The 17,769-nt window shown below is 43.7% G+C and overlaps 1 protein-coding gene across 8 annotated transcripts in view; it reads right to left on the reverse strand.

Moving 5' to 3' along the window:
• Nucleotides 1-17,769, reverse strand: part of pard3aa (par-3 family cell polarity regulator alpha, a) — an 800,310-nt gene that overhangs the window by 268,176 nt on the left and 514,365 nt on the right. The window lies entirely within an intron of this gene.

The following is a 17,769-nucleotide window of genomic DNA, read 5'->3' on the forward strand; positions in this document are numbered from 1 at the left end:
AGTTTTGAATCAAGCACTGAACGAGGTAGCTTCAGTCATATGAATGGAATAGACAGAGTTTTCAAAGGTAATAATCTATTTTGGGCTGTATGTTTGCTACTGGCATCAATTCACTCCTAACAAGGATTATAGTTTTGCAAAAACAAGACCTGAATTAAAGATTTAAATAATTGATTTTAATTTTATAGATTATGGAAAAGTTATAGCACAGGAGGCCATTCAGCCCATCTTGTCCTTGCCAGCCTGAGGCCATCCAACTGTCCTTTCTAATTCCACCTTCCTGCACCTGGCCCATAGCAGATCCAGGTACTCCTTAAAAGAGCTTAGAGTTTCTGCCTCGATCGCCAATTAGGGCAATGAATACTGGACACCCATTATTATACGAGGACACACAAACTTGTATTTCAAACTTGACCATTTTAAATTGATCAATTAGGGCAGTGAATACAAGTAGAATTTATTACTAAATCTACAGAAAAGATGTGCGCATCTAACATTTCCACAACATTATCTGCAACAACGAAAAACGTGTTTGTAGGACAACACAGTTTTAAAAAACAGCTAAATCTTGCATGATAGGAATAGATTTCAGATTACAAAGACAACAAAAGTACAGTACAGCACTGGAACAGGCTCTTTGGCTGACCAAGTCTGTGCTGACACTGATGTCTCTCTAATCTAATACTTTCTTGCCTGTAGGATGGTCCCTATCCCTCTGTTCCCTGCCTATTCATGTATCTAACCAGATGCTTCTTGAATGATGTTAGAAAATCTGTTTCCACCACCTCTGTCGGCAGCATGTTTCAAGCATTCATCACCTTGTGTGTGGAAAAACTTGCACCTTATGTCTCTTTTAAATTTTCACCCTCTCACTCTCAACCTATGCTCCTGAGTAATTGACCCTCTGATGCCAGGTAAAAGATTCTCTATACTCTATCCAAGCTTGTCATAATCTTGTAAACTTCTATGAGGTCCCGCCGACACTCCAATGAAAACTTTTCTTCGTAGTCCATATCCTCCAAACCAGGCAATATCCTGGTAAATCTCTTCTGCACCCTTTCCAATGCATCAACATCCTTCCAGTATTGTGCACAAGACTCCAAATGCGGCCTAACCAAAGTCTCATACAGCTGCAACAAGATTTTCCAATTCGTATACTCAATGCCCTGACCGATGAAGGCCAGCATGCCATACAACTTCTTGAGTTGCCACCTTCAGGGAACTATGGATCTGCACGCCTAGATCCCTCTGTATGCTAATATTTCTAGGGGCTGTAAGGATGCTAAAAATGTAATGGGCCAAGGTGTCACCTTCATCTGAATTTTTCTGAGACCTTGTGATACAAGGGACTGAAGGATTTGAGAATTAAAATATACCATGTCCCTCCATGTTCTGTTGAAAATTCTTAACACTTGCATATGACCTTTAAAAGATTTTGAAATTTCCATGCTAAGTGTCAAATTACCAAAGTAAATTATTCAGAAAATGTGAACAATGCCTCCAACAAAGCCTACTATAAATTCACACTTTAATTTGATGTTTTAAGTTTCCTTTTGACTTTGTTTTTCGTTTGGGCTATCCCCTCTTCCTTTTGGGGGGCTGCCCCTTTTAATTTGTCCCTAAGTTAATTTGAGTTTGTTTATTTGGTTGGTGTCAAAAGAGATGACAGATATAAGGGTGTGATTACCCATGTGGTGGGAAAAGCCTGCATTTTCTTTTGTACGGTGTCCCATTAAGACAAAAGAGGGCTGTGGAATATTCTGAACGAGGTTAATTGCTTTCTTGATTATGACATTATTAGGTTCCATGAGACTTGATGTTGCCATGAGGATGTACAGCTGAGAAGCAAAGGGTAAATAGACAACTAATTGCAGCGGGGTTGGGTCAACTGATGTCTTCTGTTTGGCAGTTCAGAACATACTGGGAACTTATGTAAAGAAACAAACAAGCCAGGTTCTTTCGGAATGGCACAGTTTTCTGTTTGGCAGTCTTCAAGAAGTTCCTGCTATTGAAACACATTGCTGACAATAGAGCAGAGCTTGTATTACTGCGTGTGTTATACAGTTGGAAAAAGCAAAGACCTGAAGACAGAAAATTGTGAACTGAACAAGACCTTATTGCGGCTATTTTGATGTCATTGGAGCCCATCAGAACGTTTAAAGGAGTTGGAGAAGGGAGGCTCTGGGGATTTTATGCCACTAGGAGTGTTGCGACCCATTTGATAGAAGGTTAGTAGACATGCACCCATGGTGGTAACCATGTCTGGGACTTCAGATGAAATATGGCTGCTCTTGAAGCTGATTCAAGGGGTGAAATAATTGAGAGGGAAGTGAGAGACGCTACATAATAGAAGTTGAGTTAGAAGGACAGAGAACATGTGATCCCATATTCGTGCAGGAACTAATGCCAAGTGCATATTCTATGAAGTGTACCTTTGTTCTATTGACTAGTTAGTGAAATTTGCCTTGTTCAAAATATCCTTCACCTAATTAGTATTCAAATTATATTAATTTTGGACAACATATTTACATTAGTTATCCAAAATGATGAGCGCAGCTCCAACACTCAAGAAGCCTGATACTATCTAGGACAAAATAGCCCACCTGATTGGCACCCCATCCATAAATATTCACTTCCTCCACCACTGACAGACAATGATGTCAGAGGTAGGTTCTTTACTCAGAGGGTAGTAAGGTTGTGGAATGCCCTGCCTCCAGCAGTTGTGGGCTCGCCAACTTTAAGGGTGTTCAAATGGTCAGTGGATAGGCATATGGATAACATTGGAATAGTTTAGGTTAGAGGGTCATTAGATTGGTTCCACTGGTCGGTGCAACATCGAGGGCCGAAGGGCCTGTACTGAGCTGTAATGTTCTATGTTTTATCATAGCCTTGCATTATGAGCAAACCCACAATATTTCTCCTCATCCCAAGGCATCCTCTCGTCATCCAGACTCGAAACGTTAGATCTATTCTTTCTCCACAGAAGCTGTCAGACCAGCTGAAATTTTCCAGCATTTTCTGTTTTTGTTTCAGATTCCAGCATCCCCGGTAACTTGCTTGTACCTATATCTTGGACCATTCCTGTCCCTTTAACAGCTTGATTTCTATCACTAACTTCATCACTATCCATTTTGCAAAATGTCTCAACATACTTTTCTGCAGTGAAAACATTGTGGAAAGGCAAATCATAACGATGCAAAGAAAGAAAAACTTGCACCTGAATGCAGCTGCCACATCCTCAGCACTTCGCAAAAGTGTTATTCGTGAAGGATAACCACAACTTTTTCTAAACCTATGTGGCGGCCAATGTACACATAAAAAAAGTAGTCCACCTGGGAAAACTAACAGGGCACTGCATTGAAGCCGCTGAAAGACAGAAGCTCAGTCAATGAATCACTGCCAGTGGTCAGAGGGTATTTACAACATGACAAGAAAATCTGAAAGGTGTGAACACAGAAATTTATGTTGGGAGCTCAGAAATGAGCACAGAGCACAGGACTTTGAAGTAGAACATTTTTGTACTATTGCCAAGTTTGCGGATGATACAAAAAAAGATTGGAAGTCAAGTGGTGAGGATGATGTAAAGGGTCTACAGAGGGATATAAGCAGATTAACTGATAGGGCAAAAACTTGGCATACGGAATGTAGTGTAGAAAAATGTCAAGTTATGCACTTTTGTTGGAAGAATAAAGGAGCTGAATATTATTTAACAGCTTCTTACATAGAACCACAGAACCCTTCAGTGCAGAAAGAGGCCCTTCGGCCCATTGAGTCTGCGCTGAACACAATCCCACCCAAGCCCTAGCCCCATATCCCTACATATTATACCAACTAATCCCTCTAACCTACACATCCCTGGACATGAAGGGGCAATTTCGTAGCACAGCCAATCAACCTAACCCGCACATCTTTGGACTGTGGGAGGAAACCGGAGAAAACCCACACAGAAACGAGGAGAACATGCAAACTCCACACAGAGAGTGACATGAGCTGGGAATCGAACCCAGGACCCTGGAGCTGTGAAGCAGCAGTGCTAACCACTGTGCTACCTTGCCACCCAAAGATAAAGTCGCCACAGTCCCAGATGACCATAGGCTGCTCTCCCCTTCGAGGGCTGACGGTGATTTAACCTGAGGATCACCATACTTCAGGACAGGAATAAGGTTGAGAAGGTGGGCCGTTCGTGAATAGCCTGAGCTGGCATGGGAATTGAACCCGCACTGTTGGCATTGCCCTGCATCACTAACCAGCTGTCCAGCCAACTGAACTAACTGACTCCCTTGTAGAGGGAGTTAAGATTTAAGTAGAGAAAGACTGCAGAAAACTTTTTTGATTTCATTTGATTTATTACTGTCACATGTACTTGTAGACAGTGAAAAGTACTGCTTCTTGCATGCTACACAAAGCATACCATTCATACAGAAAGAAAGGAGAGAGCACTGAATGTAGTGTTACAGTCATAGCTAGGATGTAGAGAAAGATCAGTTTAGTGCAAGGTAGGTCCATTCAAAAGTCTGATGGCAACAGGGAAGAAGCTGTCCTCGAGCATAAATCACAAAAAGCTGGCATGCAAGTTCAGCAGGTAATAGGGAAGGCAAATGAAATTTTAGCCTTGTTTTCAAAGGGAATGGAGTATAATAGGGAAGTCTTGCTAGAACTATATAAAGTACTTGTTAGACCACATCCGGAATACTGTGAACAGTTTTGGTCCCCTTATCTAAAGGGAGATATACTGGCACTGGAGGCGGCCCAGAGAAGGTTCACTAGGTTAATTCTGGCAATGGAGGTTTTTTCTTATGAGGAAAGGTTAAGTAGATCGGGCCTGTACTCATTGTTGTTTAGAACAATGAAAGGCAACTTTATTGAGACAAATAGGATTCTCGGGGGCTTGACAGGGTAGGTGCTTCCTGTGCATGGGTTTCCTCCAGTTGTTCCAGTTTTCTCCCACAGTCCGAAAGGCATGCAGATTAGATGCACTGACCGTGCTAAATTCTTACTCAATGTGCCACAGTGTGGTAACTAGAGGATTTTCACAGTATCTGCATTGCAGTGTTGACGTAAGCGTACTCAATAAATTAATTGTGTTAAAGGCTGATAAGATTGTCAATAAGTAAGGGACTTAAGACTTATGAGGAAAAGGTAGTAAAAGTGGAGCTGAGGATTATTTCAGATCAATCACAATCTCAGTGAATGGTGGAGCAGATTCGATAGGCCAAATGGCAACTTCTGCTCCTACATCTTATGAACACTGAACTAAAGTTTCGACTTGTGTATTTTATCTGTCGCAGTGTAATGTCACTGCAATGAAGTTACTGTGAAAATCCCCTAGTCGCCAGAGTCCGGCACATGTTCGGGTACAGAGAAAGAATTTAGCATAGCCAAATCATCTAAGCAGCACGTCTTTCAAATTGTGGGAGGAAATCGGAGCACCCAGAGGAAACCCATGGAGACACAGGGAGAGCGTTCAAACTCCACACAGACAGTGATCCACGCCAGGAATCGAACCTGGATCCCTGGCGCTCTAACCCACTGTGCCACCTCGCCATCCTTAATTGCATTTGCATGTCCAGCTCCACTTCTGCCATGCCCTTGAACCACACTTCAGCTGAAAAACAAAAACAGAAAATGCTGGAAAATCTCAGCAGTGGGGATTTTCCAGCTTCACTTGCCCCAAAACCGGAAAATCATGCACGAGGTCAATGGACCATTCCACGTTCTGCTCCTTACCCACTCCAATTCCCTTGGCGGGCAGGACAGTAACCCAGCATGTCTGACAGCATCTGTGAAGAGAGAACAGAGCTAATGTTTCACATCTGCATGACTCTTCACCACAGCTGACTGTTGGCTCTATTCTCACTCCGCAGATGCTGTCAGACCTGCTGAAATTTTCCAGCATTTTCTGTTTTTGTTTCAGATTCCAGCATTCTCAGTATTTTGCTTTTGTCAAGTGAAGAATACACTGTATTGACTCTCTGCAATATCATTGAAGACAGAATTGCACCTGCACAATTCTGAATTAACAATAGTTCTAGCAACGTGCTTTACCAATCTATAAATACTTCAAGAACTGTTGGAGAGAAATACTACACTTTAGTATTAGTTCATGGCCCACTGAAGCTTAAAACGAAAGTCTTTAAATCCTAACAACCGCTAGCACTTCTGGTACAAACATGAAAAAACAGTTTATCTAATTCAGCAATCCCACCATTTTTATGAAACAGGCATCTTTCAGCTATTAGAGAAGCATAACTAATCAGAAGATTAGTTTTATGAGCTTTCTATGAACATTTATCCAAGTTAACTTCCTGCTACATTTCACTTATTTTGTCATAGATTAACACATCTAAGTCTTTCATACTCATGGGGGTCAGATAGCTCAGTCGGATGGCTTGTGGTGAAGAATGGCATTGCTGGCATAGGTTCAATCCCTGTTCTAGCTGTGGTGGTTCATGGAGGCCTACCCTCCTGACCTGCCCTATGCTTGAGGTGGAGTGTTGTCCCTCAAACTATATTATTGCATCTCTGTCGAACTCTTTCTTTGCTCCCTTGTGGACAATGGCTAATTATTTGTGTCTCTCGTTCTCTAATCTAACACATGAACCAGGAAAATATCAAGTACTCCTTTATCAATTATTTAATGGGTTCAAGTTACACTTATTACAATTCCATGAGGATATTTGCACCATCAGTTTAAACTTGGTGGAAAGCAATTCTGCTTCACACTACACTAAAGTGATCATGTAAAATCAATAGCCAGTGTTTAAACTGACTCCAAAGAGAAACAGAATGAGATGCTGACCATAGTAATATAATCCAACCATCTCGATATATCGAACAAGAGTAAGAGGACTGGAAGATATGATGGGGATTTGGAGTATGAAAGCATCGTCAGGATACAGTGCAAGACACTAAAGAGATTGTAATTTATGCTGGAGGGACAGGTAAAAATTAGGTTTAGGAACATGGAGTTCGGGCTTAGTGTTTAAATGGATCTAGGCGGCAGGGTTTTGCGCAGGTAAAAGAATTCATGGAGAGTGAGGAATAGGAGTCTGCAAGGAGGACATTAGAGCCATTGTGCATTGCCATGATAAAAAAAATCCGGATATTGCTACAGAGGAGCTGAAGTAGTATGGAAGCTGGCAATAAGTGAGCATGTTGACAAATAGGATATAGAGATCGAACCTCAGCTCTGTACCAAACAAAACATGAAAGTTTCACTTGAATTCAGTCAATGTAGAAATGTGCCTTCACCACAATCACCAACGGACCACCATGATCTTGGTACAGAGAACAATCACGCTAGATTGCCAAAGACAACATTGCACTGGATGTGCTTCCTCATTGTTGAGGCACAGATAGCTGGCTATCTGTTTTACAGAAGAAAAGCAGCTGCCATCAGGTACGATTTTACTTCTACAGAGTCAATAACAATGGAGAAGAACTCAACATAGGTTGCTTTGATCTTCTTAATGATCATTCGGAGGAAGTTGATTCATTCATGACCTAGAGAAGGATAAACCAACACAACCATTGAGCCAACGAGCCTGCTCAGCCATTCACTGTCAGAATGGTCATCAGCCTCAGTTCCACTTTCCAGCCTGCTCCAAATATCCCTCAATTCCCTGAGGCACCAAAAATCTCTGTCTCGACGTTAAATATATTCAAAAATGGAGCATTCTCAACCCTCTGGCGTAGAGAATTCCAAAGATTCACAACTGTTCAGGTGAAGAAATTTCTCCTAATTCAGTCCTAAATAATTGCTGCCATTTCTTGAGACTGAGCTCGAGATTCCCCCAGCCAGGGGAAATAAACTCTCAGTATCTATCTACATTATCAAACCCCTTAAGTGCCTTGTATACTTCAATAAAATTGCCTCTCATTTTTCTAAACTCCAGAGAGACTAGGCTTAATTTACTCAGCCTTTCATCAGAGAACTCGTTCAGGTACCACTCTATTGAACCTTCATTGCACTGCCTCCAGTAAAAATAGATTCTTCCTTAAATCCAGAGACAAAAATTGCAAAAAGTACTCTTGATGTAGTCTCACTGAAGCCCCGTACAATTGCAGCAGGACTTCTTTATTCTTGTTTGTTGCACCTGCACGGCAACATTGCATTTCTTATATACGAGTACACCCAAAATCTCTTTGAACGTCAACACTTACAAGGCTCGTGCCTCTAAAAAGACTCTGCTTTTCTATTCTTCCTGTCAAAGTGAATAACCTGACGCTTTGCACATTAAACTCTGTCTGCCACCTTGTTGCCCGCTTAATCTGTCTACATCTCTTTGCGGGTTCTTCGTGCCCTCCTCAAAGCTTACACTAACATTTTTGTACCATCAGCAAAGTTAAATACATTACTTGCTTTTTGCCTATGCATTGAGGCCCCAGCATTAATCCCCATGTAAAATTTGACGAGCACACACTGCCAAATTCAAAATGACCCTTTTATCCCTAATCTCTGCTTCCTGTTGATTAATTTTCTCTCCTTGTTAATATATTATCCACATTCCTTATCCTATGTATGAACCTTTCATGTGGCACCTTATTGAATACCTTTTAGAAATGAAAGTGGGGAAGAAGAGGTGACAAGAAGTGGTGCTTGGGATGACAGAAAGCAAACTGCTGCAGGGGTGGGAACTCAAAACGAAAATAGTCAGGGTAGGCAACATCAGCGGCACGGTGGTTCATTGATTAGCAGGGCTATCTCACAGCACCAGGGACCCGGGTTCAATTCCAGCCTCGGGTGACTGTATGGAGTTTGCACACTCTCCCAGTGTCTGTGTGGGTTTCCTCTGGGTGCTCCAGTTTCCTCCCGCAGTCCAAAGATGTGGATTGGCCATGCTAAATTGCCCCTTCGTGTCAGGGGAACTGGGAGGGTAAATACATGCAGTTGTGGGGGCTGGGGCCTGGGTGGATCACTGCAGTCTTGATGGGCTAAATAGCTTCCACCTGCACTGTAGGGACTCTATGAATGTCTGTGGAGAGAACCGATAAGGTATTTAGTCATCAGCACTTCCTCAGGATAGCCTGTGTGTGGGAACAAAGAGAAGCCAAATTCAGGAAATATACTCATTTTGTTCAGTTAAAAGAAGGGTATCACAATAAAGTTGCTTAGTCAAGCTGTGGACTATCAATTTTACTAATATAATACAACTGTTTGGAAAGATGCTGAAGCATGAAAGATATTCCAACTGGATTCTTGCTTTGGCCAGAACTAGGAATTCTGCTTGCCACTGTGCTCATTAGGCTAGGCTTCATGTTTACACTAAAATAGTTTGAATAATCACCAATGTAAAATCTTCCACGAGCCAGCACAGACTTCAGAGAAGCGTATTTTTTTGGTGTTTCCATGAAAACAATCCTCATGTATTTAGGAGTGCTCACGTGATACAGTTTTGATGAGGATGTCCAGTCCTCTGCCTAATTAGATTTAAAAATCACTGAGAACAATTGGAAGAACAATTACGTCGAACCATTGAATGGTTTAATTGGTGTACATTAGCAAAACTCAAATATCATTTGCTTGGAAAAAAAAACTTCTGAAACGTGCTAATGTGCCAAAGAGAATTACTTCAAATTGACAAGTGCACACAACTGGCAGAATCTTGCAATTCAAACCTGGGGGTGGTGGTAGTGGGGGAATGGTTTGTGGGTTGGGATTTGTTTAGGCAAATTGAATCTTGAACCAGAGTAAACGTGACTATGGATGGCTGAGGGCACCACTCACTTGCATTTAAAATTCACGAATCCTTAATGTTGGTTTGGCCAATTCCATCATGGTTGCACTTGTTTAACCAACTAATGGAAGCTTGAAGTTTACTATGCTCTTCCAGGACAGGAACCTGGTATCCTAACTCAGAGGCCCACGTGACCCTGGCTCCTTACAGCATGTTTGACTCAATGACACTGCAGCAAACTGTGGGTGGCACTAGCAAAGTAGCATTTACTGTTTATCCCAAGAACAAAGTTTTAAAAAGACAGATCATTAAGAGATGATAAGGTGCCGCACAAGAGGTTATTACAGAAGGTCAGGGGGCATGGAGTTGGGGGTAGGGTGTTAGCGTGGATAGGGGATTGGCTGTCAAATAGGAGGCAGAGAGTGGGGGTTAATGGGTGCTATTCGGACTGGTGGATGGTGACTAGTGGAGTGCCCCAGGGGTCGGTGCTGGGGCCTCAGCTATTTACCATTTATATAGATGATCTGGAGGAGGGAGCCGAGTGTATGGTGTCGAAATTTGCTGATGACATCAAGATTGGTGGAACGGCAAATTGTGCGGAGGGTGTGGAAAGTCTGCAGAGGGATCTAGATAGGCTGGGCGAATGGGCCAGGAACTGGCAAATGGAATTTAATGTTGGCAAGTGTGAAGTTGTCCACTTTGGTAGGAATAATGGTAGGAAGGACTATTACTTACATGGCGAAAAACTGCAGCATGCTACGGTGCAGAGGGGCCTCAGGGTCCTTGTGCATGAGTCACAAAAACCCAGCCCGCAGGTGCAGCAGGTGGTCAGGAAGGCGAATGGGATGCTGGCCTTCATAGCGAGGGGGATTGAATATAAAAGTAGGGAGGTCTTGCTGCAACTGTACAGGGCACTGGTGAGGCCGCAGCTGGAGTACTGTGTGCAGTTTTGGGCGCCGCACTTACGCAAGGATATTTTGGCCTTGGAGGGAATGCAGAGGAGGTTTACTAGGCTGATACCAGAGTTGAGGGGGTTGAACTATGAGGAGAGACTGAATAAACTAGGCTTGTACTCGTTAGAGTTTAGAAGAATGAGGGGAGATCTCACTGAGACATATAAGATGATGAATGGGATGGATAGGATATAGAGGTGGAGAGGCTTTTCCCGCTCAGGAAGGACAGTAGGACTAGAGGGCACAGCCTCAAGACAAAGGGGGGGCGGTTTAGAACGGAGTTGAGGAGGAACTTCTTCACTCAAAGGGTGGTGAATCTCTGGAATTCTCTGCCCGTTGAAGTGGTGGAGGCTGCCTCGCTAAATATATTTAAGATGCGGGTTGATGGATTTTTGATGAGAGGGGATTAAGGGTTATGGGGAGAGGGCAGGAATGTGGAACTGAGACACGTCAGATCAGCCATGATCTTATTGAATGGCGGGGCAGGCTCGAAGGGCTAGATGGCCTACTCCTGCTCCTATTTCTTATGTTCTTAAAACAAGTGACTGATCAACAAGTAATCCATCGTCTGCTCAAGACCATTCTAGTTGCTATTAGGATTGCTTCCTTCAGGATATTTCCAAATATTTACTTGATGCATTAAAAATAGGAAGATTAAGTTAGATGTATTATCATCTTTGTTTCAACAGGAAGAGAGTCACTGCTTCACCTATTATAGAGCTATGAGCCCTTTCATGATGGAAATCCTTCTCTGGGAATTCCAGTCTGCTTCGATTTCAAGATGTTCTGGTCCACTGGACACGACCACTCGGGGCCAGGTCAAAAGTGGAATCAAAACTTGGAATAAATCCAGTCGTTAAAGAGATCAAGTCTGAACTTGAAACATGTTCAAACATAATAATTAAACCCCCAAGGATGAAAATGGACATGACATAAGAAATAGGAGCAGGAGTAGGCCATCTGGCCCTTTGAGCCTGCCCCACCATTCAATAAGAGCATGGCTGATCTGTTGTGGCTCAGTTCCACATTCCCGCCCTCTCCCCATAACCCTTAATCCCCTCTCTTATCAAAAATCCATCAACCCGCATCTTAAAAATATTTAGCGAGGTAGCCTCCACCACTTCAACAGGCAGAGAATTCCAGAGATTCACCACCCTTTGAGTGAAGAAGTTCTTCAACTCCGTTCTAAACCGTCCCCCCTTTATCTTGAGGCTGTGCCCCCTAGTCCTACTGTCCTTTCTGAGCGGGAAGAGTCTCTCCACCTCTATCCTATCCATCCCATTCATCATCTTATATGTCTCAATGAGATCTCCCCTCATTCTTCTAAACTCTAACGAGTACAAGCCTAGTTTATTCAGCCTCTCCTCATAGCTCAACCCCCTCAACTCCGGCAACAGCCTAGTAAACCTTCTCTGCACTCCCTCCAAGGCCAAAATATCCTTGCGTAAGTACGGCGCCCAAAACTGCACACAGTACTCCAGCTGCGGCCTCACCAATGCCCTATGTAGCTGCAGCAAGACCTCCCTACTTTTATATTCAATCCCCCTCGCGATGAAGGCCAGCATCCCATTCGCCTTCCTGACCACCTGCTGCACCTGCAAGCTGGGTTTTTGCGACTCATGCACAAGGACCCCGAGGTCCCTCTGCACTGTCGCCTGCTGCAGTTTTTCTCCACATAAGTAATAATCCTTCCTACCAAAGTGGACCACTTCGCACTTGCCAGCATTAAATTCCATTTGCCAGTTCCTGGCCCATTCGCCCAGCCTATCTAGATCCTTCTGCAGACTCTCCACACCCTCCACGCAATTTGCCGTTCTACCAATCTTGGTGTCATCAGCAAATTTCGACACCATACACTCGGTTCCCTCCTCCAGATCATCTATATAAATGGTAAATAGCTGAGGCCCCAGCACCGACCCCTGGGGCACTCCACTAGTCACCAACCACCAATCCGAATAGCACCCATTGACCCCCACTCTCTGCCTCCTATTTGACAACCAGTCCTCTATCCACGCTAACACCCTACCCCCAACTCCATGCCCCCTGACCTTCTGCAATAACCTCTTGTGAGGTACCTTGTCAAACGCCTTCTGAAAATCAAGAAAGACCACATCCACCGGCTCTCCTCTATCCACCGCCCTAGACACATCCTCATAGAGCTCCAGTAAATTTGTCAGACACGGCTTCCCCTTAACGAAACCGTGCTGCGTCTGCTCTATCAAGCAATTCCCCTCAAGATGCCTCGCTATTTCCTCCTTGATGACGGATTCTAACATTTTACCTACAACAGACGTCAAACTAACCGGCCTATAATTCCCCACCTTTTGCCTGGCACCCTTCTTAAACAACGGTGTAACATTAGCCGCTTTCCAATCTTCCGGCACTTCCCCGGAATCCAGCGACGTCTGGAAAATAACCACCAAGGCATCCACTATCACCTCCGCCATTTCTTTCAGAACCCTCGGATGCATTCCATCCGGTCCTGGGGACTTGTCCACAATCAGCCCCTCCAGTCTGTCGAGCACCACCTCTCTAGTAACAGTAATGTCATCGAGACCCTCCAGTCCTACCACCTTTCCATCTCTAACACCCGGCAAATTATTCACGTCCTCCTCCGTGAAGACTGAAACAAAAAAGTTATTCAAGACCTCAGCCATTTCCCCATCCCCTACCACTAAGTCCCCCTTCTCATCCTCTAAGGGCCCAACGTTCACCCTAGCCAGCCTCTTCCTTTTTATATACTTATAAAAACTTTTGCTATCCTTTTTTATATTAAGCGCTAGCCCAGCTTCATAGTTTCTCCTATCCTTCTTTATCAATTTCTTTGTCAATCTTTGTTGACGTTTAAACCTCATACAAAGGGAAAATATTTTCTCTTTCTTGAGAGCGAAGTACAGATGCAACTAGGATAGATGTGAAAGCAATGCCAATGGCCATGTATAACAAACGGGACAAGGAAAGATCGAGTCATATTGCTCCAACTGGAAAAAAATTAATATCGACAGGCATTTTGTTTTAGAAACAGAGAAAATAGGTGAAGAGTAGGCCATTTGGCCCTTCAAGCCTGCAGCACCATTCAATATGATCAGGGCTGATCACGCATTTTCAGTACCCCACTCTTGCTTGCTCTCCATATCCCTTGATCCCTTTCGTCAAAAAAGGGCCATGTCCAGCTCCCTCTTGAGCATATTTAATGAACTGGCCCCAACAGGTTTCTGTGGTAGACAATTCTATAGGTTCACAATACTCTGAATGAAGTTCTTCCTCATCTCAAGCCTGAATAAGCCCAAATGGCTTATCCCTTATTAGGGTGTGACCTTAATTCTGGATTTCCCCAACATTGGGAACATTCTTCCTGCATCTAGCTTGTCCAGTCCCATCAGGATTTTATGTTTCTATGAAATCCTCTCTCATTCTTCTAAATTCCAGTGAGTACAAATCCAGTCGATCCAGTCTCTCTTCATATGTCAGTCCTGCCACTCCAGGAATCAGTCTGATGAACCTTTGCTGGACTCCCTTAATAGCAAGAATGTCCTTCCTCAGACTTGGAGACCAAAACTGCACACAATACTCAAGGTGTAGCCTCATCAAGGCCCTGTATAACTGCAGTAAGAGACTAAGACCCTTTTGTCATTTGAAGTTTAGGTTAGAAAGAAAGTTCTCAACATTGCCAACTTTGATTGCCTATCTGCACCTCTCTTCAGGACACAATTCTACAAGTATATGCATATATACACATAGATATAATTATACATATGATAAAGTTCTTTTATTTACTGAAAATGTTTCTGAACTTTACTTGCATTACATCACTTTCAATAGTAAACTGATGACAGCACTTGAACACCACAGCAATTACAACTTTGGTTCAGCATAGGGAAATTTGTGGCAGTGTCATGGTCACACGTTGTGCTCTGCATGATGAGATGGGTTTGTCTGATTTTTTTTGCACCTTCTTAAACTGACTGCTCTGCTTTCATGCAGCATACCATTAAGCAACTTGTAACAATACTAGCAAACTGCACTTAATGAGAGCAGCAGAGTTCTGATCAAGTCAGTCCCATCTGGAACTGGAATACACAATTTTCTAGGTCAGAGTCGCACCCTACCAACAAGAGCAAATGTACGGGTAACTTCAGGCATGCCAACCAGGAATAAAAGACTCTCCACAGGTCAGGCAATGTGTGGGGGGAGAAATAGATTTAATGGTTCAGGTCAGATGTTGGGTCATCTGGGCCTGCAACATTTTCTGTTTCTCGCGACAGATGAACATGTGCGGGTGCAGGATTTTGGATCCAAGACAGGGCGGTGGAATTAACTGAAACTTTTTAGTAGCTAAGTCAAACATGGATTGAACTTCAGTACCGCAACATTCTATGGTTCCAACCATACCTTCTATCAGGAACAGCGACTCAACAAAATCATGTGATATGTATAAAAACACAACAAGCTTCATTCATTTCTAGTTAAATTTTGAATAATGGATGGCATTTTCCCAAAATATGACCAAGTGTCACATTGGGTGAGAAAAAAATTAATTTCTTGGGAGAATGGCGAGTTCTGCATTGATTCGGAGATGGACAGAGTCTAAACACGCTGATGAGCCCAGCTTCACAGAGATTGGGTGCCCTTTCAAAAGGGGACCCTGATATCAAATTGAAATCGGGGCAGCACGGTGACATAGTGATTAGCACTGCTGCCTCACAGCACCAGGGTCCCAGGTTCGATTCCCAGCTTGGATCACTGTCTGTGTAGATTCTGCACGTACTCCCTGTGTCTGCATGGGATTCCTCCCAAAATCTGAAAGACGTGCTGGTTACATACATTGGCCATGCTAAATTCTCCTCAGTGTCCCTGAACAGGTGCCACTGTGGCGACTAAGGGATTTTCACACAATTTCATTGCAGTGTTAATGCAAGTCTACTTGTGATGAATAAATAAACTTTAGTTTAAATTGAGAATGTCCTCCCTTGGCCCACAGACATTGGGGGACCCCACCTCATCTAATTCAAGGGATTTTTACCCATGCCCTCCCCAGCAAAGATCATCAGCACCGGGCCTCCCAGTGAGTCCCATTTCATGACTTTATGATACCCCATGTCCCACCCCACTCAGGCTTCACCCTCCTCATGCCCCAACCTCTTTGGCACTGCCCACAGCACCCTGGCAGTGCCAGGATGCCAGTTGGCACTGCCAGAGCAGTAATGCCCAGCCATGTCCCTTAACACAGGGGGCTTGAATGGCCTCCAAGCCACCACCTCAGCATGGCCATCATGCCTGGTGTCCGTTTGTGGAGAGCAGTAGTGATTTTCACTGGGCTCCCAGTATACACAGGGGATGGAAATTCCCGGGAACAGGGAAGATCTGGTTTCAAATGGACTCAGCATATTTAAATACTCATTTAAACATGTTGATCTGGTTCCTGCCCAGGTCACATCCAGGGGTGGTGGGTGAGAAGACACTGATGAGGTACTGCAGCAGCACTGAACGTGCTAAACTCGTCACCTGCAATTCTCCGGTCCCATTCCACTCTAATGTGATCTGCACCAGGCAAGGCCAGAATATCTCGGCCAATGAAATTTTTTGGTGTACTAAAAATTGGAATCTACATTTAGATTTAACAGTGAGTAATAAATTATAACACTAACTCAGAGGGCACAATTTTTCAGTCCCCTAATTGCCGGTTTGCAGATCTGGGAAAAATGATTGTGTGGCCTGTCAGTCTCCTTACTGCCTGCCGCAACCTATCACCCATTTTATGGAAGGTAGTGGAGGCCTCAGTTGGTCTGCCTGCCCTTTATTCTATGAAAGGCCTCTAAAGTGCTTCAAGCTGCCCTGCCACTGTTTTATCCATGGCAGAGTGAGGCCCATACCAAGTGGGTAGCCCAGCAGCTTTAACTACTGTTGAGCAAGGGTTGGTGGGTCCCTCCAGCAGGGTCTCCTATTCCCACGAGAGGCACTTCCAAAGGTCATACCCCAATTAACACTCCCCATTCACCTTGCCTCAGACAAACCCTGCTCCCTAAGCCCCTTGCTCCCTTTGCTTGGGCCTGACAGTCAGGGGCCTGCCAAGAGCTCAGACTTGACGTTGGTCAGCTCAGAAGTGGCCACCGCTCAAACCTGGCACGGCTGAGAGTATAAAGTTGCTAGCCATCTGACTGATCATCAGGCTCTCTAAGGCAGGACTTCATCCCCAGAAGAATGGAAGAGTTACCCTAAGTCAATTAATACCCGACCAAGCATTAAATGGCTACAGGTTTGGCAAGAATGTGTCCCCCATCAATTGTCTGGATGACAGGAATGGGAGATGACCATCCAAGAATAATCACACCCATTACATAATTATGAAATTATTCGTACAAAGGACTTATTTTTAAATTGAAGTGCCTTCAAAAATGACCCATTTAACAACATACATGGTCTAATTTGCCCATGTATTTCCTTTTTAGTCAACCAAGGAATGGCATTGATGGAATGTACTAAAATGTCTGAGAGTTGGAACTGTCTGTTGAGAGCAACATACTTGCATAACTAGAACTGGAATAGAACTTGCATAGCAGAACTAGAGGGCACAGCCTCAAAAATAAGGGGGTGGGGCAGTTTAGATCGGAGTTGAGGAGGAACTTCTTCACTCAAAGGGTGGTGAGTCTCTGGAATTCTCTGCCCATTGAAGTGGTGGAGGCTACTTTGCTGAATATATATTCAAGTCACAGGTAGATAGGTTTCTGATAGACAAGGGAATTAAGGGTTATGGGGAGAAAGCGGGAAAGTGAAACTGATCCACTTCAGATCAGCCATGATCTTGTTGAATGGCGAGGCAGGCTCGAAGGGCTAGATGGCCTACTCCTGCTCCTATTTCTTATATTCTTATAAAACAGGGGGAGGAGAAAAGGAAAGCAACAAGGACCTGTAAAAGGGCATTTTCTCTTCTTCGAAATGGGAATTACAGCCAAGAGGCACACCAAAATGCAACACTCAAGCTGAATAACATAGTTCAGAATTTTTTAAATATAATTGTTTAGATTCGAACCATTCCTAGAATCCATAGAGTCATAGAATCCCTACAGTGAAGAAGGAGGCTATTCAGCCCATTGAATCTTCACTGACCACAATCCCACTTGGGCCTTTTTCCCCATGTA

This window comes from Carcharhinus amblyrhynchos, chromosome 2 (genome assembly GCF_965287045.1).
Source record: "Carcharhinus amblyrhynchos chromosome 2, sCarAmb.v2.hapA, whole genome shotgun sequence".
NCBI classification, from domain to species: Eukaryota; Metazoa; Chordata; class Chondrichthyes; order Carcharhiniformes; family Carcharhinidae; genus Carcharhinus; species Carcharhinus amblyrhynchos.